The 25601-nt window shown below is 44.5% G+C and overlaps 1 long non-coding RNA gene and 1 pseudogene across 3 annotated transcripts in view; one reads left to right on the forward strand and one right to left on the reverse strand.

Annotated features, from left to right (window-relative positions):
• Window positions 1–691: 691 nt before the first annotated feature.
• The window catches only part of LOC106507955 (uncharacterized), a 33096-nt gene continuing 8186 nt past the window's right edge, over window positions 692–25601 (reverse strand). The window contains exons 3-4 of one of the 3 annotated variants that reach the window (XR_014820891.1): window positions 11606–11781; window positions 10494–11465 (exon numbers count right to left, since the gene is read on the reverse strand). This is a non-coding gene — a long non-coding RNA (uncharacterized LOC106507955). Of the gene's footprint in view, window positions 828–10493; window positions 11466–11605; window positions 11782–17666; window positions 20097–25601 lie in introns of those variants that run through there. The other 2 variants (XR_014820889.1, XR_014820890.1) reach the window with 2 other exon arrangements.
• Window positions 21662–24747, forward strand: LOC100522461 (AMSH-like protease pseudogene; annotated as a pseudogene).

Consider the following 25601-nt stretch of genomic DNA (forward strand, 5'->3'; position numbering starts at 1 on the left):
CATCCGGTCCAGGAAATCTGAGCCCCGCCAACTGTCTGCTTGGCAGATAGGACTGCTCTCCCCTCCCGGGGTGCTGTCGTCAGTGGAGGCCACCCAGGCCCCATGGGCACAAAATGCTGGAAAGGACTTTGTCAAGGTCCAAGAGAGGCCTGAGTCTTTCTAGAACCTGAAATGCCCCCCATCCTCGCACCTGACCCCGCACGGTGAGAAGTACAAAAGTGCAGATGGGCACAAACCCTCCATGACCACACAAGAAATCTCAACTGCCCGCAAAAACTGCATTAATCAGGGATGAAGGAGGAAGAAGTGGGGGAACGGCTTCTTTGCTGCTTCGGCCATTTTTTTTTCCATCACTGAATCTGTCCGTGGATAAAGGGGGTGCAGGGGACAGTTTCAGACATATAAAATCGCCAGATGAATAAAGGAGGCCCTTGGAACACATGTATCCTCGTGTCTGGCTGGTACCTGTTGTACTCGGGTTATATACTCTAGGATGTATGTATAAAATATACCATGGGTTTAACACAATACCCCCCCAAAAAAAAACTCTCATAAATATCTCATTAATAATTTGTATACTGATTCCAGGTCAAAATCATAATAATTTTGGATACATTATTATGAAATATTTTAGAGTTAATTTCGCCTTTTTTAACATTTTTAACGTAGCTATTAGGAAAATTTTAATTACCTATGTGGCTCATATCAGTATTTCTGTTCGACATCACAGTCTTAGCAGGCCGACTTCTTCCCTCCAGCTACCAGCATGACAGGGCTCCTGCTTAGCAGAGTATCTCTTTTATTTAGTTGTGGTTATCCCCTGCTTTCTGAAAGTCAAAAGAAGCACAGGCAACATCGGAAGGGCCAGATTAGGCGGTAAGAGAGGAAGGTAGGAGGGAAGTTTTTCTCCCACCCACACCCCTCATGCGGACTATCTTTCACCCAGGAATGGGTTGAATGGGGGATTAAAGACAGAACCGAGTCATATAGGATTTCACCCTTGTCAGTACAAAGAAGGGCTTATAAACTGAACCCTAAGCTAGCAAGCAGGAGAGGGAGGGAATTCGATAGCTTTGAGCAGGCCTGGTCGTGTTCTGCGAAGAAAACACCGCCGTCAGATAAATCTGAGTTTGGTTTCAGGATCTGCCATCTCCGGTAATTGACTTAATCTCCATGAGCCTCAGTTTCCTCACCCTAAAGGATAGGGAGGGCTGTGCTAAAATTAGCTGGTAAAGATAATACCAGCACACACGTCTCTAGCACTTTATTCCTAGCACTGTTTTAGGTGCTTCACGCACAATAATTAATCTTCACAATAGCTCTCGCATCGGTATTATTTACTGTTGTTAACTGTTACTGTTACCGAAGGAAAATGAGTCATGGAGCAGCTAAGTGCCCAGTGTGGCTCCTACCCAGGCAGTGAACTTAATCACTCTCCTTTGCAGCGTGTATGTGAATCAAGTGCCCAGCACAGGGTGCAACACAAGAGATAAATGTTAGTTTGCTTTCAACGTATCCTCCCCTTCCTAAGGAGTTAACCACACTACCAGGTTAAGACTGAATTGTACTGGGTCGCATTGTCAGTCCTGACACAGGCAAGACACTTGGAATGAGGAAACCAGCAAGCTGGTGACATGGAGCCCCAAGCTTTGAGTGACAGCTGGTTCCGTGCTGAAGCCTGGGTGTGTGTCCCCATTCAGCTGCATTCAGGCGCCACTCCAGCCACGGGCCAGGCCGTTTCCTGTGTCAGTCGTGCTCAACCTTGTTCTAGCTGCCAAATCCACATATGCTATGGCTTTGAAAGACGAAAAGGGAAATGGGCAGTAGAAAGCTGAGCCTTGGGAGAGTTCCTGAAACAGCTGTTCTGCAAAGCCCAACAGCCTCAGTGGCTTCCAAAGGGCGCAAAGGCTCTTTCAGTGCCGCTGGGAGAATAACAACTTGTAAAATTTCCTTTCAGAAATGACAGCTGTTCCACTCTAGTTTCTGTGTGGTTTTGCCTTCTGCCCTGGATTCCAGGGTCTGTCAGCCATTTTTTTTTCTTTGTGGTTTGTGTCCTTGCAAAGCTCAACAGAATGAGTGTCTCAGTTTCTAGAGTTAGTGGAGGTGTAAGTCCATCTTTCTCTTTAAAAGTGAATTCCTTAATTGCTGTTACAATGTTTGTGAAACCTTAGCAAACAATTGTAAAAGCAAAATAACATCAGTTTTGCAGTTAGTAAGCAGAGAGAGGACTAAGAAAGCCAGTGGAAAAGGAAGGAATTTTTTGGCAGCCTATTTTTTAGTATTGCTTATGTTTAAAGTTTCCATTGGCTAAGGAGAGACCCACTTATTTCAGGATTCCACGGAGAATTTTTCAGACCATCATCACTTATTTGTGCTGAGTGTACATGCTTCCTGTGGAACCCAAGATTGTGGTTTTAAAGAATACCTTATGCCAGCAAGCATCCCAATAGCAGAAATCTTTTTACTTTTCTCACTGGCAAATGGATGGGTTTTATTTTAAGTGTTAATTTAAAATATTAACCACAAAATTAGAAGAGTGGCAATTTTGGGTATCATAGTAAAGGTTTCCAAGTAAAAATATCTTCATACAAAATAGCATATTTAAATCCACAATGTTCAATGAAGAGAGACAGAGTTAGACTAGTCATCAGCTTCTGCAGGGATGCAAGGCCAATATGAGAGATACGTGTATATATACATAGATATAGAGGGGGAGGGGAAATTTGAAGAAGAAACTAGCTCACACAGCTATGGCTACTCACAAGTCCGAAATCTGCAGGGCCTGCCAGCAGGCTAGAAACCCAAGGAAGAGTTAATGTTGCAGCCTTGAGTCTGAAGACAGTCTGCAAGCTGAAGTCCTTCCTTAGGGAACCTCAAGCTTTTCTCTTAAATCCTTCAACTGATTGGGTAAGGCCCACCCACCATTATAAAAGCTAATACTGCTTTACTCACAGGCTACTGGTTTAAAGGGTTAATCAGGTCTAAAAAATACCTTCTCAACAATGTCCAAACTAGTGATTGACCAAAAAGTAGCCAAGCTAACACATAAAAGCAATCGTCACAAGCACGAAACAAGTCAAGCCCAGAAATTTGCATGAATCTCTTCCAAATTACCCTAGATATGGATTTCCTATGCCTTTGTGAGTTTTAACTCATGTTAATCCTCTGTCAGTAGGTCACAGATTTAGGCCTTTAAAAAATAGTAATGAGGAGTTCCCATTGTGGCTCAGCAGGTTAAGAACCCAACATAGTGTCTGTGAGAATGCAGGTTTGATCCCTGGCCTTGCTCAGTGTGTCAAAGATCTGGCATTGCTTCAAGCTATGGTGTAGGTCACAGATGTCGCTTGGACCTGGCATTGCAGTGGCTGTGGCGTAGGCTGGCAGCTGCAGCTCCAATTCCACCCCTCGCCTGGGAACTTCCATATGCGACAGGTGCAGCCCTAAAAAGAAAAAAAAAAAAAATAGTGATGATAAGCAACACGTTTTCAGCTCATTTGGGTTAATACTAAGGAGTATGACTGTTTGATCATATAGTCAGAGTACAGTTACTTTTATAAGAAACCTCCAGTCTGTCTTCTAAAGTGGCTCCATCATTTCGCATTCCCATCAGCAATAAATGACACTTCCTGTTGCTCCACATCCTCATCAGCATTTGGTGTTGTCAGTGTTTTGAATTTTAGACATTTTCATAGGATGTGGTGGTATCGCATTGCTGTTTTAATGTGCAATTCCCTAATAGCGTATGATTTTGAGCATCATTTTTGCCGTCTGTATATTTTCTTCGACGAGGCGTCCATTAAGATCTTTTGTCCATTTTTTGAATTGGGTTTGTTTTTTGCAGTTGAGTTTTAACAGTTATATATTAAGTCATATATACAAAGGTATATTTTGAATAAAGTTCATACCGTTTTCACGTGCCACATTCTTGTGATTTCTTTCAATCATTTTATTTTATTTTCATTCATGTATTTTCTTTTAGGGCCACATCCATGGCATATGGAAGTTCCCAGGCTAGGGGTCAACTTGGAGCTGTAGCTGCCAGCCTACACCACAGCCGTGCTGCAGCTTGAGGCAACGCCGGGTCCTTCACCCACTGAGCAAGGCCAGGAATCGAACCTGCATGCTCGTGGATACTAGTTGGATTCTTAACTCACTGAGCCACAAGGGGAACCCCATGATTTATTTCAATAATTTCGAAATTGTAAACATTATTTGTAGCTTGGTGCTACAAATACTGCAGGTGAGGGGTGGTGATGGCTTAAACTAATAAAGCTGTGATGCAAGTGAGTAGAGGTGGACACACTCCACAGATATTAAAGACGTAGGAGAGAAAGAACCCAGGGATTGACGTGGAGGGTAAGGAGGAGGGGAGACTCAAGGATGACAGCTAGGCTCCTGTCTCAGACAATGAATCAGTGCTGCTGCCTGCCTTTCACTGAGTCAGAGAGCAGGGGAGGAGCAGCGAGGGTGGATGGGATGGTGCTGGTTAAGTCTGGAATATGGGGCCGTGAGTCATCCACGAGAGGCTGTCAGTCGCTTGCTGGTTAGAAGTTCAAGAGAGAGCTCAGGGCTTTGAAGTCATCAGCTTATTAATGACAAAGCCATGGGAGTGCATGAAATCCCTCCTGGCAGAGAGAGAAGAAAAGCGAAGAAAGACAGCATGAGGAGGGGCCGAAAGCAGGAGGATAAAGGGAAGAAGGGAACCCAGAGAGGGTGTGAGAAAGCGGGGAGCAAACCAAGGGAGAATGAGGGTCGCGGAAGCCAAGGGAGGAGCCGGTGTCCTGAGGAGGAGGCAGATGCTGCAAAGAGATGGAATAAGAAATGAAGAGTCAGGGCAATTCCAGCAGAGGCAGGACCTTGGGAACCAAGCTGACACTCTGACCTGCCATCCAGAGGGACGTGATGCCCAGAGCTGTTTCTCCTCAGGAACGTATGTGCATGACCAGCCAGCCAGAGATTAGAGAATAAATATGATGAAGCTTACGTGCAGCCTAAAATTCATTTGAAACTGGTACCAAAGGCATGGGGAAAATACACAGAATGTCAAGGTCACATTGTTTCTTTCTCTCTTTTTTTTGGAGTTTTTAAAAAATAATTCAATGAATTTTATTATATTTATATATACAACCATCATCCAGCCTAATTTTAGAACATTTCCATCCCAACCCCCAGTCCACTCCCCCCACCTGTCCCCTTTGGCAACCACAATTTTTTCAAAATCTGTGAGTCTGTTCATTGTTCCTATTAATTGCTCTTCTACTCACATTGAGTGGCGTGAATCCTACATGGAGTTCCTCCCCAACCACTTCCTCACTGCGATTTTGAATGTTGCCCCAACTGGCACATTCCTGGAGCCTGGTCCTCATGCCTTCCCAGAAGTCCTATGAATTACCCCATGTGCATTCAATAAATTCCTTTTCTGCTTATGTTATCTGGGGTTTGCTTCTTTGCCTACATAAAAGAACCCTGGTTGACCTAAGCCCCTTATCCTTTCCTGGAACCTAACAGCAGGGAACTCTGTAGGCTCCTGTTTGGCTAATGAGGAAATGACCTGTTCGTTAATGTGCAGTCTTCATGTCAAGCAAGAAAGGAAACCACTGGAGGGTAACTATGGTTACCCAGTCAAAGTCAAAAGTCCCAGCTGTGTGGAGAGTCCAGGCTGGCCGGCTGCACTGCCATCAACCCTGATCCTCCCATGCCTGAAGGTGGCAGCCCACAGCAGGGAGCTCTGATGAGCAGCCATCACTTAACAACTCCTCACTCTAGTGCAGTGGCCGTCTCAACTGCCGAGGACCAACACACTGGAAAAAAAAAAAAAAAAAAAAAAAAAAAAAAAAGCATGAAAAATTTTTCAGCTCCCACACTGAGCATCCTATCTCAAAGTTAATCCACTTTGAGATAAACAGTCTATCATCGTAATAATGGTGGTTGGTGAGCCTTAATGAGCAGGTCCTAAGGCTGCCCTTCTGGATTGAATCCTGGCTTGCTCTCCCAGCCCTGCTTGCTCTGAGACTGGGATCCCAGGATAGAAATTGCTACCCCATCTCTGAACGTCGTCTCATGCCTTCTTGCTGCATCGGTCTTATCTACCGATCCCTCTCCTTTCTCCGTCTCCCGCCTCTATGACATCCCCTCCGCCTGAGTTTGGCAGTTTGGCTTTGCAGCTGGTCTCCTGGCCCAGGTTCTTACAGATCCTCCTTATCCTCCAACCCCCTTGATGTTGCCGAAGTTCCTACCCCAGCATTCCCTTGCTCTTCTGTATTTTTCTACCAACCAGCTTTGAAATTACATGCCTGGATATATAACCTGGGTTTATAACCTCCTTATACCCCGGGTACAGCCCTAGAAAGCAAAAAAATAAAATAAAATAAACCCAATTTTCTGGTGTTAGATCAAAAAAAAAAAGAAAGAAAGAAAAGAAAAAAGAGCCCATAAGAAGTCTGAGATTACCAAAGAGCACAGGAGGAGGAGAAGCGGAGAGACAGGGGGAGAGGTAGGTGGGGGCCAGATCTGGGAGGACCTCGGCCCTGCTGACCAGGCTTTCTTTGTCCCCTGGAATTCCAAGTATCTATTGCCACCCAACAAATTAACCCAACACTTTCGACAACAGTCACTGTCTTATAGATCATGATTTTGTGGATCAGGAGTTTTGGCAGAACTCAGCTGGATGATTCTTTGGCTCCGTGGGGTCTCCAATGAGGTGGCCGGGTGGCCTTCAGCTGGAGGATGGGCTGGTCTTAAGGTCCTCAGCCGTGGGGAGCCGGGGATGCTCACAGCATGGACATCTCAAGATGCCAGACTTCCTCCATGATGGCCCGGAGCTCCTCGAGAGAGTATCCCGAGAGCGCCAGGCAACATCTGCATTGCCTTTTTTTTTTTTTCTTTGGCCTCACCCGAAGAATGTGGTCGTTCCCCGGCCAGGTATCAAATCCTCACTACAGCAGCACAGTGACAACACGGGATCCTTAACCTGCTGAGCCACCAGGGAACTCTCTGTATAGCTTTTTAACAAATTATGCTGGAAACCCCAGAACATCACTCCTGCCACATTCTCTTGACTTCAACCAGCCCATGTCCAAAGGGAAGGGGTTGAATGCCAGCTCTCAATGGAGAGGGCATCAGAGCTCCCTCCTGGACCGTCTTATTCTGCCACAACCAGGAATAAGGAGCCAGTAATGGGCACATTTTTTTTTCCCCCTTTTTTGAACTATGTGATTTTTGTACCTTTTTTTTGTTGTTGTTGTTTTGTTGTTGTTGTTTTTTCTGGCCGCACTTGCAGCATATGGAGGTTCCCAGGCTAGGGGTCGAATTAGAGCTATAGCTGCTGGCCACAGCCACAGCCACAGGATCTGAGCCTCATCTGCAACCTACACCACAGCTCAGAGCAACACTGGATCCTTAACCCACTGAGCGAGGGCAGAGATCAAACGTGTGTCCTCATGGATACTAGTTGAGTTCTTAACCAACACTGAGCCACAACGGGAACTTCCTAAACATTCTTAACATGGAAGAATACCAAAAAAAAAAAGGAAATTGGAAATCGCCCACAATCCCACTAGCCAGAAGCAATCACAGAGCATCATGAAGAATTTCCTTTCCATCGTTCTGATGCTCAGTCTTTGAGATTCTCTACACACTTTTGTACTTTTCCACAGAAGGACTTTACATAGGGAAGATACATTATTAAATTTGCATGTTGAAACATTACTTTGGCATCTGTTCAGGGAATAGCCTGGCAGGGAGACAAACTGGGCAGCAGTCGCTGTAATGGAGGCTTGATCTCTCCAAGGCTTGGCTGCAGAAAAGCAGGCGAGTGGGGACGAGAGAGGTCAGCTATTCCAGGGGCTTCTCCCCACTCGGTTTTTTGCTATGGCCAACTTAACTTCTAAAAATATTACATAAAGTGTGCCTCAAATGCTGCACAAGACAAGCTGCAATCCAGAAACAGGATGGAAAAAGAGCCATTTGAAAGTTTCTCATGCACACTCGAAACCCAGCAGGTGGCCTGCGATTTGGTTCCCTATCATCTTCTCACCAGACCTCAGGTTTTCAAAGTGGCCTCATTGTGGCAGAGGAAGAAAGAAAGGCAGGCGCTTTGGGTTGTGGTGGGGGGGCACCCAGCCGGGGATCCAACTGGCACCACCGCTGTAGCCAGAAACACAGCAGTGACAACACCAGCATCTTATCCCACTGGGCCACCAGGGAACTCCAAGAAACGTTAGCGCGTAAAGCTGCTGCAAAGGAAAAGGACGCACATCAGTTCCTCCTGCATTTCATCGGTCAAAGCAGAACACAGGCCAACGAGGCTGAAAATGGCAGAGAAGATTCAAAACGGCCTGCACACCCCTCCGCCCTGATCTCTGTCCACCTCTGCTCTCACACCTTCTTCTGACCTGCTCACACATCCTCCAGCCAGAATGCCATCCTTGCTGCTGTTCAAACAAGGCCAACCCACCTCCACCCCAGGGCTGGCTCTTCCATGAAACAATACTCATTTCCTCCCAACAGCCTCAGAGCTCAGGCTCCACCTGCTTCAGGTCTGTGCTCAAAGGCCACTGACGGTCTAATTCCCAATGCGATCTTCCATCCACTTCCAATACTAACCCCACCATACTCACATTTCCTCCACATTTATAGGACATATTACATATATTTTGCTAGCTTGTTTAGTCTCTCTCTCTCACACACACACACATATACACACCAATGTAAGTTTCACGAGAGCACCATTTTTTGTTTTGATCCCTGTCGTGCTTCCAATACTAAGAACGGTATCTAGGACCGTTCTTAAAAAAGTGCTAAAAATATCTTTGAACGAGTCCATGATGAACGCATACTAGAAAGATGATTAGCCCAGGAGAAAGTCATACACGCCTCACACTACGTAGCAGGATGTCTGGCTAAATAAATATCCATTAACTCATCCGGTTGACCTTTATTTGAAAACTCTAGATTAGAAAAGTCTACCTGGAGGTGAGTAAAATTTATCTCCCAGCAGTCGAATTATAGGTAGTTTTAGCTATCTATAGTTGGGGATTTTTATTGATAGAGCACGATTTAGAGCTCTCACTATGTGCCTGACACATAGGTGTGAACAAGACTGCTTGGTGAAGTACACACAGCATCGGCTCTGGGGGGTAACCAGCATCTGTACACCCCTTAACACTTGGGTAACTGAGGTGTACTGGATGAGTGACTTCTGCAAAGCGACAGAGCCGGTCGACCATGGGACCGATTTCAGAGAGGCAGCAGTGGGTAATGGCTTGAAACGAGATCCTAATTCTCTGCCGAGGAATTGAACCTGCGCAGCCTGGGTGAAAACCAGGCATCCTAGCCACCAGACAGCAAGAGGCTAGAAGTAGAACTGCCCTGATTCTTGCCCCAGTTGAAAGCAAGATGTTTCAAGGAGGCAAAGGCTGTAAGAACAGGTATAAAGTTTATGGTTAGAAACACAACACAACCCGTGGGAGAGCACAGAAATAGAATATTTGTCTATTTATCTAAGGCAGAAAGAAAGCAGTCACACATGCCCAAAGGAGACATGAGGGTGCAGGCGTCCCCCTGAATGAGCAGCACACCAGAGAGGTGATTTAAATTACTTCCATAGGACAGTTCTTCGGGGTCTTTGTCTTCCTTTGGCCAATTAACTTGTTTTATCTTTCACAGCTGACTGGATCCAGGGCCCTCCCCTGATCTGCGAGTGCATCTTTTGGGCAAGACAGATTCCCAAGCAGAGCATGGTGGGAAGGTTATGCAGACTTATTTTGGCTGGGCACCCCTCCCCTTTTGACCCAGAAGGGTCTTTCTGCCAGTGTGTAGTTGGGGGTCTCCCTGATCCTGAGGCTGGGGAGTCCGTGACCTCTTTGTTCCACCCACGCAGGGCTCAGCCCCTCTTCTGATCCTGTCATCACCCTTGTCTAACAAGGTCACAGAAGTCAAGTGCCAGTTGTTAGCCTCCTGCCTGCTGTTATTTCTCTCTCGTGGTAGAGATAGGTGGCTGGTTGTGAACCACCCACTTCCTGCCTCGGGAAGGGTAAATACGAGGCTAGTTGCAGTTGTCTCTTGTGGAGCCCATCTATCTCCTGCCTCAGGACCAAATTTCAAGGTCAAGTGTGATTCTGGAGCAAGGGCATAGCCATACCAGGTTGTCACAATCCACACAAAGCACGATTTATTCTTAGAATATGAATGGGAGGGGGAGGCTTATTTGGAAGAAGAAAGAAAAGGAAGAGAAGGAGGAAAGGGGGGAGGAGGGGAGAGGAGAGAAAAAGAAGAGGAAGAGAGAGAAAGAAGAAGAACCTCTTTAAAATCAAGAGTTTGTGCCTCGTGACACCCCAGCAGACTCCAGTCCAATGAGTGTCCTGGGACAGTCCCCTGAAAGTCTTCTAACCTTTCAAAACTCCGTAATCATGCAAACGTTTAAAAACCTCATGAGGCCTCCTCTGCCTAGCGCCAACATCAGTCTGACGAGTGTGAAATTGATTGCAAAGTTGGCAGGTTAATAAGAGAATCTTTTTTTTATTATTATTTGGATCAATCAACAGTTCACTGAATCACCAAACATGTAGGACTTGATCACTGAACTTCAAGAATGCTTGAGGGAGTTCCCTTGTGGTGCAGTGGGTTAAGGATCCAATGTCATTGCAGCAGCTTGGGTCGCTGCTATGACACAGGTTTGATCCCTGGCCCAGGAACTTCCACATACCCAGGGCACAGCCAAAACAAATAAATAATCTTTTTTTTTAAAAAAAAAAAGATGTTTCTTAAGAATCAATGGAATGAACATAATTAAAAAAAATTTTTTATATTGGAGTATAATTGATTTACAATGTTGGGTTAGTTTCAGATGTACAACAAGCTGATTCAATTATACCTATACCCATTCTGTTTCAGATTCTCTTCCCCTAGAGGTCATTACAGAATATTGAGTAGAGTTCCCTGTCTATACAATCGGTCTTAGGTGATTCTCTGTTATATGCAGTGGTGTATATATGCTAATTCCCGGCTCCTAAATTACCCCTCACCCCCACCTTCCCCCTTTGGTAACCATAAGTTTGCTTTCAAAGTCTGTAAATCTGTTTCTGTTTTGTAAATAAATTCATTTGTATCATTTTCTTTTCAGATTCCTCATATAAGTGATATCGCATGGAATGAACATAATTTTTGTAAATGAAATTTTTCAGGCTTTTCGAGAAGAATCCGAAGGCCCCCTCCTCAATTCTCCACAACATCTCATCTCCAAAAGCTGTGGATGCAGAAACGAAGTCTCTACATCCATGGTTCAGGCTTGATCACCATTTTACAAACACAGAGAGGGAAGAAGAAGTGTTTTAAAGGTCATATTTGGAGTACCCGCGGTGGCACGGTGGGTTCAGAATCTGACTGCTGTGGCTCAGGTCACTGCAGAGGTATGGGTTTGAAGCCTGGCCCCTTGCAATGGGTTAAAGGCGCTGACGTTGCCACAGCTGCAGCACAGGTCCATGGCATCGAAAAATAAATAAACAAAAACGAAAAAGCACAGGTTGTATTTCCAGAGTAAAAGATCAAAGGGTCAAAAGAACAAATGGTCACCAAAAGAGAAATATTTTTAGAAGGCTTAACTCACTAGATGTGGCAGATGTCTTTTCCTTTTGGCTTTGCACTCCCTCTTTCCCAAAGCAAACCTACTGCTGGACTGATACAACCTGACCCAAGGACATGCAGTAACTCCGAGGTCTACGATCATATCCTTGCACAGACAAGGACAGTGGCTGGTCCAAGAGGTCACCGACATTCAAATCTCTGTGGAAATAAATAAAGTCAATCATGGACTCCCACTCTTCATCTCTGCGAAGCTTACCTTTGGCTCTTGCAGCCAAGTTACTGCTCTTTTCAGGATTTCTCCAAGATGAGGTGGTGGGTCAAATAATCTACTTAGCAGAAAGGCAGCCCATTTGTCTGCCTTTGAATCCAGTAAATCATAAAAGTTCAAGGCTGGTCTTTGAGTCCTTGTTAAAACAGATACATCTAAGACGTCTTAATATATGCCAGGTATCTCGTACAAACTAGACTGCTAATGACTTTGCTGCAACGTGGTGGAGGATGTGGTTCTGATGATCAGCCCTTTCCTGCTAGGACGGGGAGCCTCCAAAACTGACCCAAGGAGAGGTTCCTCAATCTGATAAAAGGGGACCTCGCAAAACCAACAACAGCTGGCACGTAGTAAATGTTGAAGAAATAGCAGCCGTTGTTATTTTCATACGTAAATTTTCAATTGTCTGCAGTCAAAACTGTTAGTCTCTTTGCTTAAGGCTGCATCCTGTGACTGGGCACTCCTTCTTCGAAATTCAACTCTAACAGCTCCTTTTAGGCATCTTCTTTGCCAGTCTAGGCCCACGCACTGGAGCACACAGCTCTTGCCCCACTGCCATGACCCATTTGCTTGTGTGTCTCTGGCTCTCTTCACTCAACTAGAAACTCCTTAATGGTCTAGTTTTTCTCGCATTTTGAACCTCAGCACCTAGAAGAGCACACAGATGGAGCCCTCAATACACTTTCTCCTTTCCCTTAATCTTCAAGGCTCAGCTTAAATTCCACCCCATCCAAAAAGTTTTCTTTGTCAACTCAAGCTTCCATTGTTGCCCCCATCTTTATTGAGGTATGATTGACAATTTTTTTTTTTTTTGTCTTTTTGCCTTTTCTAGGGCTGCTCCCATGGCATATAGAAGTTCCCAGGCTAGAGGTCTGATCGGAGCTGTAGCTGCCGGCCTAAGCCAGAGCCACAGCAATGTGGGATCCGAGCCGCATCTGCAATCTACACCACAGCTCATGGCAATGCCGGATCCTTAACCCACTGAGCAAGGCCAGGGACCAAATCCGCAACCTCATGGTTCCTAGTTGGATTCATTAACCACTGCGCCACGACTAGAACTCCGACAAATTTAAAGATTGTATATTTTAAGGTGTACAATATGATGCTTTGATATAAGTAGACTTGATGTAATGATTAAACAATCAAGCTAATTAGCCCAGCCATCAATTCACAGAGTAACCATTAGTGTGTGTGGGGGGGTGCCATTGGTTTTTGCAATTCTAGTCATCTTTGTATCACCAGTGCCTAGCCCATATTAGGTGCATACGTAATTGCACATGAATAAATGAATGAATGAATGAATGAATGAATGGCTGACTAAATCTCAAAGTGGAAATCTACAGTAAAAAGAAAAATTTCTGGAGTTCCTGTCATAGCTCAGCAGGAATGAATCTGACTAGCATCCACGAGGACGCAGGTTTGATCCCTAGCCTTGCTCAGTGAGTTAAGGATCCCGCGTTGCTATGAGCTGTGGTGTAGGTCGCAGGTGTGGTTTGGATCTGGCATTGCTGTGGCTGGGAACCTCCTTATGCTGCGGGTGCATCCCTAAAAAGACAAAAAAAGAGAGGGAAAATTTCTGATTGTCATCACCTGGAAATTTGGGGTCACATATAACAATGTTTTTAATGCATGGCTAAGTTCTCTAAAAGGAAAGGGAAACCTCAAGACCCAACACATGGCAGAGGCAAACATGGCAGATAAAAAAAACACAAACCAAAAGAGCCCTGAAAACCAGACCTGGAAGGGGAAGAGCAGATGCTGGGTAAGGAGAGACATAAGACCTGACCTAAACCACAGGCTTGGATGGCAGTGTGACAAAGAGCTGAAGGACCTGCAGATCAGCTTAACAAGAGACGTGATGGGAGTTCCTCGGTGGTCTAGTGGTTAGGAGTCTGAGCTTTCGCTGCTACGACCTGGGTTCAGTCCTTGGTCTGGGAACTGAGATCCCACATCAAGCCACTGTATGCCACAGCCAAAAAAAGTACCAAAGTACCCCGAAGGACCCCAAAGCAACTTTGAACGAATGGGAAGGGATCTCCTTCTTCTGGGACATCACAACGGTATGGATGACCCCAAACCAATTTCTAAATTTAACTAATAAAAAACCCAAAGTGTTACATTTTTGAGTTATGCTTTGATTTTGTTTTGCAAAAGGAAACAAACTAATTCTAAGGCTCATCTGGAAAAATTAAGAATAGTCTGTAAAATAATGACAAGGGCCTACCCCTCCAGATGTTACTATATTATCAAGCTTGGCCCAGGAACACACACACACACACACACACACACACACACACACACACACACACACACACACATCAGGGGTTCAGAACAGAAAATACCAACATAGACTCAAACATATAGAAATTTCATGTATAATAAAGATGGCATTTCAAATAGATGGGGGGAAAATGAACTACCCAATAGATGTTGAGACAACAGGCTAGTCATCCAGAAAAAGTTATAATGCTCATACCCTTTTCCTATCATATAAATGTTTTCTCCAGATACACATAAGAACCGACATGACGCAAGAATATTAATTAGAGGAGTTCCTGTTGTGGTACAGCAGAAACGAATCTGAATGGTATCCATGAGGACGTGGGTCCCATCCCTGGCCTCGCTCAGTGGGTTAAGGATCCTGCATTGCTATGGCTGTGGTGTAGGCCAGCAACTGTAGCTCTGATTCAACCCCTAGCCAGGAAATTCCATATCCCGCAGGTGCGGCCCTAAAAGAAAAAAAAAAAAAAAAAAAAAGATTATTAACTAGAAACACTACAAACAGCTGTTAAGAGAATATTTAAATAATGTATATGACATAATATATATAACAAAGAATCTACATAATATGTAAAGATATATAATATTTTTTCTCACAATGGAAAATAACCATTCAAAAGATGAGCCAACCCTAGATGTTCTAATTTGGTGAGATTTGTCGCTGAATGTCTCTAAAGGACTAAAGACAAGGTAGAGGGATTCCCGCTGTGGTGCGACGGGATTGGCAGTGTCTTGAGAGTGCTGGGGGGCAGATTCGATCCCCGGCCAGCACGGTGGGTTAAGGATTCAGCGTTGCTGCAACTGTAGCTTAGGTGGAAACTAGGCTCAAAACTAGGCTCTGATCTGATCCCTGGCCTGGGAATTCCATATGCTGCAGGGTGGCCACAAAAGAAAAAAAAAAGGAAAAAAGCTAGGTAGAGAACAAAGAAAGGTCTGTATTGCGAGGTAATGTCTATGTTAAAAAAGAAGAAGGAAAGGAGAAAGACAGACAGACAGACAGTCTCCAGAAGGATTCACAGGAAACTGGCGAGAATAATTGCCTCCAGGGAGAGAAGCTGGGCGACCACGGCCCAGGGAGGAGCAAAGGCTTACTTTTTTACATGCCTCTCAGTACCTTTCCATTTTGAACTACGTGCATATATTATCTATCCCCCCCAAAAAAACTCTCCTATAATAAAGAAAGGCAGGGGAAAAAAAAAAAAAAAAAAAAAAGCCTGAGACCTCTATTTCCCCTAATATGACAGACTAGATATCCAGAAATCCTTTTGGTGACAGGACCTGATAATGCAAAATAGAACGTGACAACAATGCGTAGCCATAGGGAATAGCTTTTTCTCAATATACTATCTTCTAGTATTTTTCCGATCAAGCAACCCAAAATATTAGCAAGAAAATACAAGGTTTGAACAATTTTACTCACCGATGGAGATTCAACTCATCTATTGAACCGCCGTGTGGAGACACAGGGCATGCAGGTCTGACCCCTAGGAAATTCTTGCCATGTTTCTACAGCAAATAAGCGGTTTGATGAAAGATTTTGATAGACACTTTTTATTGGGATAAGGAAGTTCCCTTCTATTCCCAGCTGGCTGAGAATTTTTATTCTGGATGATCAATCCACTAAGAGAGCTATTGAGAGAATTAACGCTCCCCCCTTCATCCGTTAATATGTTAAAATTGCATTTGATGTCTTCATTGCTTTTTGAGTGTGAAACCATGCTTTCCTTATAGAAATAAATCCAATCTGCATTTTATAATGTTTTCTTTTTTTTCTTTTTAGGGCCACACCCACGGCACATGGAGGTCCTCAGGCTAGGGGTCAAATTGGAGCTATAGCTGCCAGCCTATGTCACAGCCACAGCAACGCCAGATCTGAGCCGTGTCCTCGACCTACACCACAGTTCACGGTGACGCTGGATCCTTAACCCAGAGTGAGGCCAGGGATCGAACCTGTGTCCTCACGGAGGCTAGTCAGATTTGTTTCTGCTGAGCCACGATGGGAATTCTGCATTTTATAATTTTTAAAGCTATTTTAAATGTTTTGTTTACTTATTTAAGCAAAGAGGAAATAGGTGTTTTGAGTTTGAACCTCCGTGTTCTTTGGCCTTTATCTGAGAAGCTGATTGTGAGGGAGGCCTTGATGAGAAGCTACAGGGAGAGGCACCGCCTGACAGCCTGTTCTGCTGACCATTCATCACACCCCCGGAGGCGGCCCTGCCCGCCTGCTGCCAGCCTTCTCGCCATGCCTGACATCAGGCAGCCGGGGATCAAGCAGCCCCTGGGGCCCTGCTGGCCAAGGCAGCCAGCCCGTGACTCCTCCTGGGCACACACGGCGGGTCCAACGCAGGAAACGGCCTTCTGTCGGCATCCTCTTCATTCAAGCATACCTCATCTTCCGATAAACAACCACGAAAATGACAGCTGACTCCCTAGCTTTCCAAAAACCTGCCCCAGGAAGAAGTGGAGTTGATCTGACTTAATGCCCTAGATTTGGCAATTTTCCGCTTACCATTTTGCAGTTGCATGAAAGATGCCGAACTATAGAGAGCTATGTCTAATACAAAAAGGAAGACAATAAAAATACAACCATTAAAGCTGTTGGAGGAGTTCCCTGGTGGCCCAGTGGGTTAAGGACCCAGCATTGTCACTGTTGTGCGGGTTTTCAATCCCTGGCCTGGGAACTTCCACGTGCCAGGGATGGGGCCAAAAAAAAAAAAAGTGTTGGAAAGGCTGACAAAATCAAAATATTACCAACGAGCAACTGAGTACTGAGATTGTAAGACACCATGCATTTCTTTCTTGAAGTGTTTCCTTTCTTGTGAACAAGTTTTTTAGTCGAACAATTAAGAGACGCCCATGTTTAGAAAGCCAAGATATGGAAGCAACCTCAATGTCCATCGACAGAGGAAAGGTTAAGGAAGATGTGGTTCATATCTACAAGGGAATATCATTTAGCCATAAAAAGAATGAAATAATGCTATTTGCAGCAAGATGGATGGAACCAGAGATGATCGTACTGAGTGAAGCAAGTCAGACAAAGACAAAAATCACATGACATCGCTTGTATTAGGAATCTAATAAAAATGATACAAAAGGACTTATTTATAAAACAGAAACAAACTCACAGGTTTCAAAGGTTTTACCTTTAAAACCCACTGCTGGGAGGGAGGAATTGGGGGGAGGGGGATAACTTACACACACGACTGTGTGAAACAGGTGATTAACAAGGACTTACTGTATAGCCCAGGTTTATAATTACCTATATAGGGAAAAAAAGAATGGATATATTTATATGCATGACCGATTCATTTTGCTGTACACCTGAAACTCATACCACATTGTAAGCCAACTATACTCCAACAACATTTTTTAAAAATAAAAATTTTTAAAAAGCCAAATAATAGCAAAACCTACAAATAAAGAGGAAGCTCCCTCCCACTCCACGTCTCCTCATCTCTAAGGCTTTGGGAAGAGGCAGCAACCTGGAAATCCCTCCACTTTCCAGAAATCAACAAAGTATGTCTAAGAGAGATAGGCCAGTTGATAAAACAAACATTTTATTTTATAGATCAATGGCTAGATCAATAGTTCTAGCTTTTCAATGCTGATCAGTTCTGTGTAGGTCTGAATTTAAATGTAAATTTGCACACCAACAACTTCAATGTTTCATCTGACGGCTCCTGTAACTTACGGGGGTCATACAATAAACTGAAACTTGCATCTGTAGAATAATCCTTCTCATAATTAAAAATCATTTACAAGCTGACATTTGCCAAGAGTAGGCTGACATTGCTCTCGACACCGATTAAAAATGAAGCTGCTGGAGTTCCTGTCGTGGTTCCGTGGAAACGAATCTGATTAGCATCTATGAGGATGCAAGTTTGATCCCTGGCCTCGCTCAGTGGGTAAGGATCTGGCATGGCTATGGCTGTGGCTGTGGCCAGAGGCTACAACTCCAATTTGACCCCTAGCTTGGGAACCTCCGTGTGCCGCAGGTGCAGCCCTAAAAAAAGGACCAAAAAAAAAAGGACCAAAAAAATGAAGCTGCTAAAAGAATAACATTTGATGAGCCAGAAAGCCCTAGTGATCAGTCAAGATCTCACATTAGCAAATTAGTGTGTTATTTTAAATGACACCAGAATAGTATTTTTTTTTTTCTATTTGTAAGTTACATTGATACTCATGTGGCTTTCTTATCTCCACTATATTTCACAACTAATACAGTATTTTTAAAGGAAAAAGCTTTAGAGTTTAGTGCCTTTAACAGCATTTTTTCTTGTTCTGCAAACAAAGGAGAGCATTTCCATTTTCTACATGGTCCTGAAAATTATATAACTGGCCCTGGTTTGGAAGCTCGATTATGCTGCAAAAACCCTCAGGCCCATCCCAGGGTGCCTCAGTGCAGAGAGCAGGGAAGATCTTGGGAATATGGGAGAGAAAAACAGAGGCACAGAGCCCGAGTTCAACCCCTGGTCTGGGAACTGAGCTCCTACATCAAGCAGCTGCAGGCTGCAGCCAAAAAGAAGGAAACCAGTTACCTATGCACATTAACACATTTACTTTTTAATAGAAACAGACCTTATGCTACTGTATTTTTTTCCTACAACATTTCTCAGAGATGGTTCCATGTCATATCAATACAGGTGTCTCATTCTTTTTTAACGACTGCATAGTACCACATATATCAAGGTACCTGTTAATGTAACCTATCTTCTCTTGATGGATATTGTGTTGTTTTTCAGTCTTTTGCTGTAGATGTATTACTTTTCAAATCAGAAAAAAAAAAAATGCAGAGTTCCTGTAGTGGCGCAGTGGTTAACAAATCCGACCAGGAACCATCAGGTTGCAGGTTCGATCCCTGGCCTCGCTCAGTGGGTTAAGGATCCAGCATTGAAATGAGCTGTGGTGTAGGTTGCAGATGTGGCTCGGATCCTGCATTGCTGTGGCTGTGGTGTAGGCCAGCGGCTACAGCTCCAATTAGACCCCTAGCCTGGGAACCTCCATAAGCCGAGGGAGGGGCCCTAGAAATGGCAAAAAGACCCAAAAAAAAGAAAGAAAGAAAATGCATTGACTTATTGACCTCTTATTAGTTGCACATTATTGAAAGAAAAAAGAACTATGTATCTATATCTATAGGTAGATATTTTAATGAGAGTTGCAACATTTATTTCAGGTTCTCTCGTTTGTTTGTTTGTTTTTTCCCTTTTTGCCCCAAAAGCAGTATGTGGAAGTTGCTGGTCCAGGAATCGAACCTACGCCACACAGCCGCCACCAGAGCCACAGCGGTGAGAACACAGGAGCCTCAACCTGCTAGGCCATCAGAGGACTCCCTCTATTTTTTAGATTGTTTGATTCATTTATGCAAAACGAGGTTCATTGACAGTGAGCTTGTCATTATTTCTGGTTTTTTCCCCATGTGTTGATAATCTAGCAGTTGATGGTAAAAAGTACATGTTTTGGGAGGAAAAGAGTCACTACTCTGTCACTTATTAGCTTGGTGGCCTTGGATACATTGTTTACATTTTCTGAGCTTTCCTTTCTTTGTCTATGAAGTGAGGCTCACAACTCCTATCAGAAAATGTCCTAAAGAGTAGAGATAATCTTTGGAGAATAGGGAGCAGGTCCTACATGCCCCCCGTAAAGGCACGTGTTTTTATTATCGATGTTTTTGTTTGTGTGCAAATGGGTCTGAATGCAATCAACATTGACCTTTGCTTTTCCATCATCCATCACTCATTCTGCATCCTGGCCACCTTTGGCAACGATACATTTTTGAGGAATACAAACAATTTAAGACTCAGCGAAGGATGTTGAAGAAGAAGATACAGTATTTAAAGGAGAAGGATGTAGTTCACAGCCAAAGAGAAAGATTCCTCTCCATCAATACTGGGGTTTTTGTTGTTGATGTTGTTTTCAAAATGTGCTTCAAGGGTTCCTGGGGCTATTCAGGAATATCTTGAGGCACCTGTGAATGAAAAGCTACTTTCAAAATAATATTGAGGTATGACTTGCCTTTTTCACTCTTGTTCCCTCCCAAGTGTATGGTGGGGTTGTCAGGAGGTTGTGTGATATGTGATATCAATGCAGAAGCAGTTATGAGAGTCCAGCTGTCTTTTTTCTTTTTCTTTTTCTTTTCTTTTTTTGGCCATGCCCAAGGCATGCAGAAGTTCCCAGGCCAGCTAAACGAACCTACACCAAAGCAGTGTCCTGAGCCACAGCAGTGGCTAGATCCTTAACCTGCTGAGCTGTCCTCTCTTAAGCCAGACATTAAAGAGATTTGTTAAAGTGTGAAACTACGTCCCTCCTTATTTTTTGTTTATTTTAGAAACAGAAAAAAAATGATATTAATATTAACATATGAATTTATTATTTTTAATGAATAAGTTAATAAATATTTTGAACTCTTCTCAGTTTTCATTTCTATAGCACCAAATAATGATAGATATAACTCACACAAACAGTAGCTCCTTGGGGTCAATAATTTTTATGAGTGTCAAAGGAAATGCAAAAAGTTCAAGAGCCACTAATATAGTTAGTTGACATTTGGTCATTATACCAATTAAATTTGGACAATGTCACTGTTTAAGAGACAAAAAGCAGCACCTACAGTAAGTTAACAAAAAGCTAATTTTTGTATGATTTTTTTTTTTTTTCTGCACCCAGAGTATAGTTCCCAGGCTAGGGATTAAACACGTACCACAACAGCAACCCAAGCTGCTGCAGTGAGAATACTGGATCCTTAACCCACTGTGCCACAAGAGAACTCATGTATGTGTTTTTTTGTTTGTTTGTTTTTTGCCTTTTGTCTTTTTAGGGCCTCACCCACGACATATGGAGGTTCCCAGGCTAGGGGTTGAGTTGGAGCTGTAGCCGCTGGCCTATGCCACAGCCAGAGCCATGCCAGATCCAAGCCGAGTCTGCAACCTACATCACAGCTCGTAGCCACGCCGGATCCTTAACCCATTGAGCAAGGCCAGGGATCAAACCCGAGTCCTCGTGGATGCGGATGCCAGTCGGGTTTGCTAACCGCAGAGCCACAACAGGAACTTCCTGTATGATTTTTAAATAACTGATTCTTTAAGTCAGTCAGGTTGCAAATATTTCATGAGCTCCTACTTTGTGATCAAGCATTGCTCTAGATGCTAGGAGAAGACCCTGATCTATAGACAGCAACATGTAAACAAACAAACAAACAAGTTAATTTCAGGCTGTGATAACTGCTTTGAAGAAAACACACAGGCTACTGCGATAAGAACCCTGGAGGTGTAAGGCATTGGGCTATGTGTTCATGGGAAATGATACGCCCAGGTCAAGAAGACCTCAGAATCTACACTATGTTCACGGATCAGGAGAAAAGAATGGAAATGAACAGCCTACCTTGCAAATAGTCAATGCATACGATGGTGCAAAATAATTCCTGTCCTTGGTATGGGATGCATCTCTCTGTAAAAGACAACTCTCTCACCATTCCCTGCGAAGTGCCGAAGCAGGATTCTTTTAAGAATTTCGGAGAAAGAGATCCCATCAGGAATGCCATTGGCAGTGCATGTTGATGTGCTCAGAGTGAAAGTCAAAGGCAGGCAGAGCATTCCAGAGAGTGAGGTCAGGCCAGGGTCATCTGCAGATAGAGGCTGACTTACACCCCCAAGTGTGGGAATAGGGCCTTGGGGAGAAAGCAGAAAGGCCAGAACCGAGGACCTAGGAGATGGCCACTTTAAATATTTTAAAATATGTCTCATCCACTTGACGTCTTTCCTAAAGGCTCCTAAAATAACCTATGGAACCAAACTTCCATAAGAAATTAGAAACCCACTAAAGGATGTTTCTGACCTCATAGAACCAAGGAAAGTCTAATCATACCACTTCAGATACGCAGCTGTGGAAACTCTCAGTCGTGTTTTTAGAAAATACACCAGCTTTCTATTCCCTCTGTGAATTTGCAATCAATAAGGAAACTGGCGATCCTGTAGATAATAGCTACCAAAATAAACGGGTGTACTTCGTTTCAGCCAATGAGTGGTTTCCAGTTCGTATTTCCATTTATAACAGAGGCTCTCACTCATTAGCAATGTGTGGCTTAGAGCTGCCGCAGCCGGCTCAACACACAAGCCAGCTTCCTCCTGATAGTGGAACTAAAATTAAAGGAATACTCAAAGCCTCAAACCAGGACATTTCATTCCAGTTCTTCACCAACGGACACGTTTTCCCTTACACACCACCTCTTCTCATGGCTTCAGCTACTACCTCTTTGTCAATGACCTGGTTTCTCTCCCTCTCTCTTTTTCTCTCTCTTTCTCCCTCTATCCCATATCATCTACCCTATGTCTAAGATTCAGGTGTCGACTGCCTCTGAGACATTCCCCCTTCGATGTCATGCACGATCTTTGCAGTCAATGGAAACAAAGCAGTTTGTCCTGTATCAGCTGTGTGACTGGCACCACTTGTCACCCTAACAGGAAACCTGCAGAGCGGAGATCCCCAGGCTGAAGAGAAGCTGGGATGAAATCATACCCCTGGCTTATCTGAAGATCATGTCCCAGCATATCTGGAGATTAATGGTGCACCAAGAGGATTTATCTTAGAGTTCCTGTTGTGGCTCAGCGGGTTAAGAATCTGACGAGTATCCATGAGGATGCGGGTTTGATCCCTGGCCTCCCTTAGTGGCTTAACGATCCAGCATTGCTGTGAGCTGTGGTGTAGGCTGGCAGCTGCCACTCCAATTTAACCCCTAGCTTGGGAAGTTCCATATGTTGAGGGTGTGGCCCTAAAAAGACAAAAAGTAAATAAATAAATATTGAATATAGTTCTCTGTGTTATTCAGTAGGTCCTTGATGGTTATCTTTTTTTTTTCTTTTTTTTTTTCTTCTTACAGCTGCACCTGCAGCATATAAAAGTTCCCAGGCTAAGAGTTGAATCAGAGCTGCAGCTGAAACCTAAGCCACAGCCACAGCCACACTAGATCTGAGCCACATCTTCAACCTATGTCACAGCGTGGGGCAACGCTGGATACTTAACCCACCGAGTGAGGCCAGGGATCAAACCCATATCCTCACAGAGACTACGTCAGGTTCTTTGTGTGTGTGTGTGTGTGTGTGTGTGTGTGTGTCTTTTTGTCTTTTCTAGGGCCATACCTGCAGCATATGGAGGTTCCCAGGCTAGGGGTCCAATTGGAGCTGTAGCTGCAGGCCTACACCACAGTCACAGCAACGCGGGTCCAAGCTGCGTCTGCGACCTATGCCACAGCTCACGGCAATACTGGATCCTTAACCCAGTGAGCGAGGCCAGGGATCGAACCCACAACCTCATGGTTCCTAGTCGGATTCGTTAACCACTGAGCCACGATGGAGCGCCTACATCAGGTTCTCAGCCAGCTGAGCCACAAAAGGAACGCCTGGTTATCTATTTTATATATAGTAGTCTGTATCTGTCCATCCTAAACTCCTAATTTATCCCTCTCCCCTCCTTTTCCCTTTGGTGACCCTAAGTTTGTTTTCCGTGTCTGGGGGCAGGATGGGAGAGTAGATCCGCAGTAGAAATGGAGAGGATGGCATTTGTGGCATTTGGAAGAAGGAAACCTGGAAAACCCCTTTGTTGGTTACAATGTATCCTCTTGTTTGTAGAAAGGCTCCCCAAGTATTAAGATCACCAGCCGTGTGGAGGGCCTAAAAGTGGGATGGCATGAAGAAGCCGGAGGAGACTGCAGGCCTAAGGACCGATGAATTGGAAAAGGACCTTTTCAAGAAATATAAGGTGGAATGCCAAAAACTTGTGCAAAGCAAGAACAAAAACACAGCTGAAATTAAAAAAAAAAAACAAAAAACAGAGGCAACCAATATTGACAGAGACAGAAAGGAAGCAGATTGCTCAGATGCCAGCAGTTGCAGGAATGGGAGCCGTTTTGGGGTTTTGAAGATCAATGCAAGAAGCAAGAATTAGCCAGAGGTCACAAGGGGAGACAGGAACAGCACCCCCGACCCCCTCTCTGCCCCCACCCCGCTCTGTCCGGGCAGGGTCACAGGACTGCTTTGTCCTGCTTGCCCCGACACCACAGCAGCTCCTTGCCACGTGTATTTGCAGATCAACCCAACAAAAGTGACGTGATCAATTATGCTGGCCGTCTCCTCCCGTAAACAGGGCCTTAGAGCCAGCTGCTAGCCAAGCGCTGTTCAGAGTGTAGCGGTTAAAGGATGGCGACGTGCAGCTTTATCAAGACATCTTGTCCACAGATCTCTGCGGCTGGCAGATCTCATACAGTGAGGGAGGGGAATGGAAAACCCTGGAGGACTCTGCGAACAGCGACGCTTCGTCAATTCACTGTGACCCACATGGTCCTGCCAAAGCAATTTGCAAGACCGGATGATGGCGACATGGAGAAAGAAGAATTATTCCATGTTCAGGATCAACGAGACCTCCCCACTCTGAGACAGGTGCATACGCACCCGACCCAAACTGCACTCTTGTCTAGCATCGGCTGCCAGCGGCTGTCGACCCTTGACTGTTCACCAAAGCATAAGGACACGGTCCTCTCTGGGTCACCAGTGCTGGCATGCTTGGGGTCTGCTTGCAGAAACAAGGGCTTTCAGCCACCAAGGAGGCAGGCATGTGTTGGTAAATGACGAAAAAAAAAAAAAAAAATCCTTGGGCCCAAGTGATGTGATACGTTCCAAAGATCAACACCAGACACCCAGCCGTGAACATGTGGTTGCTGGAGTTTTCTTAAGATGATTCCAGAAATGGCTGGTATTTTATGTTGACAAATTGTAGATCAGAAAGTTTGGTATTTATCTCTCTGGCACATTTCGAAGTTTTTTTCTTTTGGGGTTACTCCGTCTCAAAGGAGGTCACAGGGGCATTACATCAATATCTATTAATACTCAAACTCTAGGGCCAGATAATAAATTGTGCTGCAAACAAACAAAAGGGTTCGTTGAATGTGACGTCCCTCTCAGTTAAAAAGTGAATCAATGGGATGCACCCCCCCCATGAACGTAAGAGCGGAGAAATCATAAATGATGGTAAAATGATCATAAAAGCAGAAAAAGTATTGGAAAGGAAAAACCAAACATTGCTGTTGTCACATCAGGCAGGTCCCTGCATGGGGGAGGCATTTCCAGGGACTTCTAGTAATTACTGAGCAAGGCTTTGAAGGAAGCAGAATACCCTACAGAGGGCAGAAGCAAGAACTAGTGAGATTTGCGTTGCTAAGAACACAAGCTCCTTTCTACTGGGAAGACCCTGAGACCCCAGGAAGCCCCAGTTAGAGTGACAGCCACTCTGCATGCTGAGTGGTCTTTCCTTACTCCTGGAACTAACCAGCCACTGGGACCTGTGACGTCTGCTTCCACCCCCACCCTGGTCATCACCGGAGTTCAGGTCAAACCATCTCCCACTGGGACTGATGGGCCAGCCTCCTGCCTCATCTCTGCCTCCACTTACCCATCTTCCTCTCCATTCTCCCCTCTGCTGCTGC

This window comes from Sus scrofa, chromosome 12 (genome assembly GCF_054392235.1).
Source record: "Sus scrofa isolate SSC_HxYL_T2T_F1_AM1 chromosome 12, Sscrofa_HxYL_maternal_Yorkshire_Landrace_v2.0, whole genome shotgun sequence".
NCBI classification, from domain to species: Eukaryota; Metazoa; Chordata; class Mammalia; order Artiodactyla; family Suidae; genus Sus; species Sus scrofa.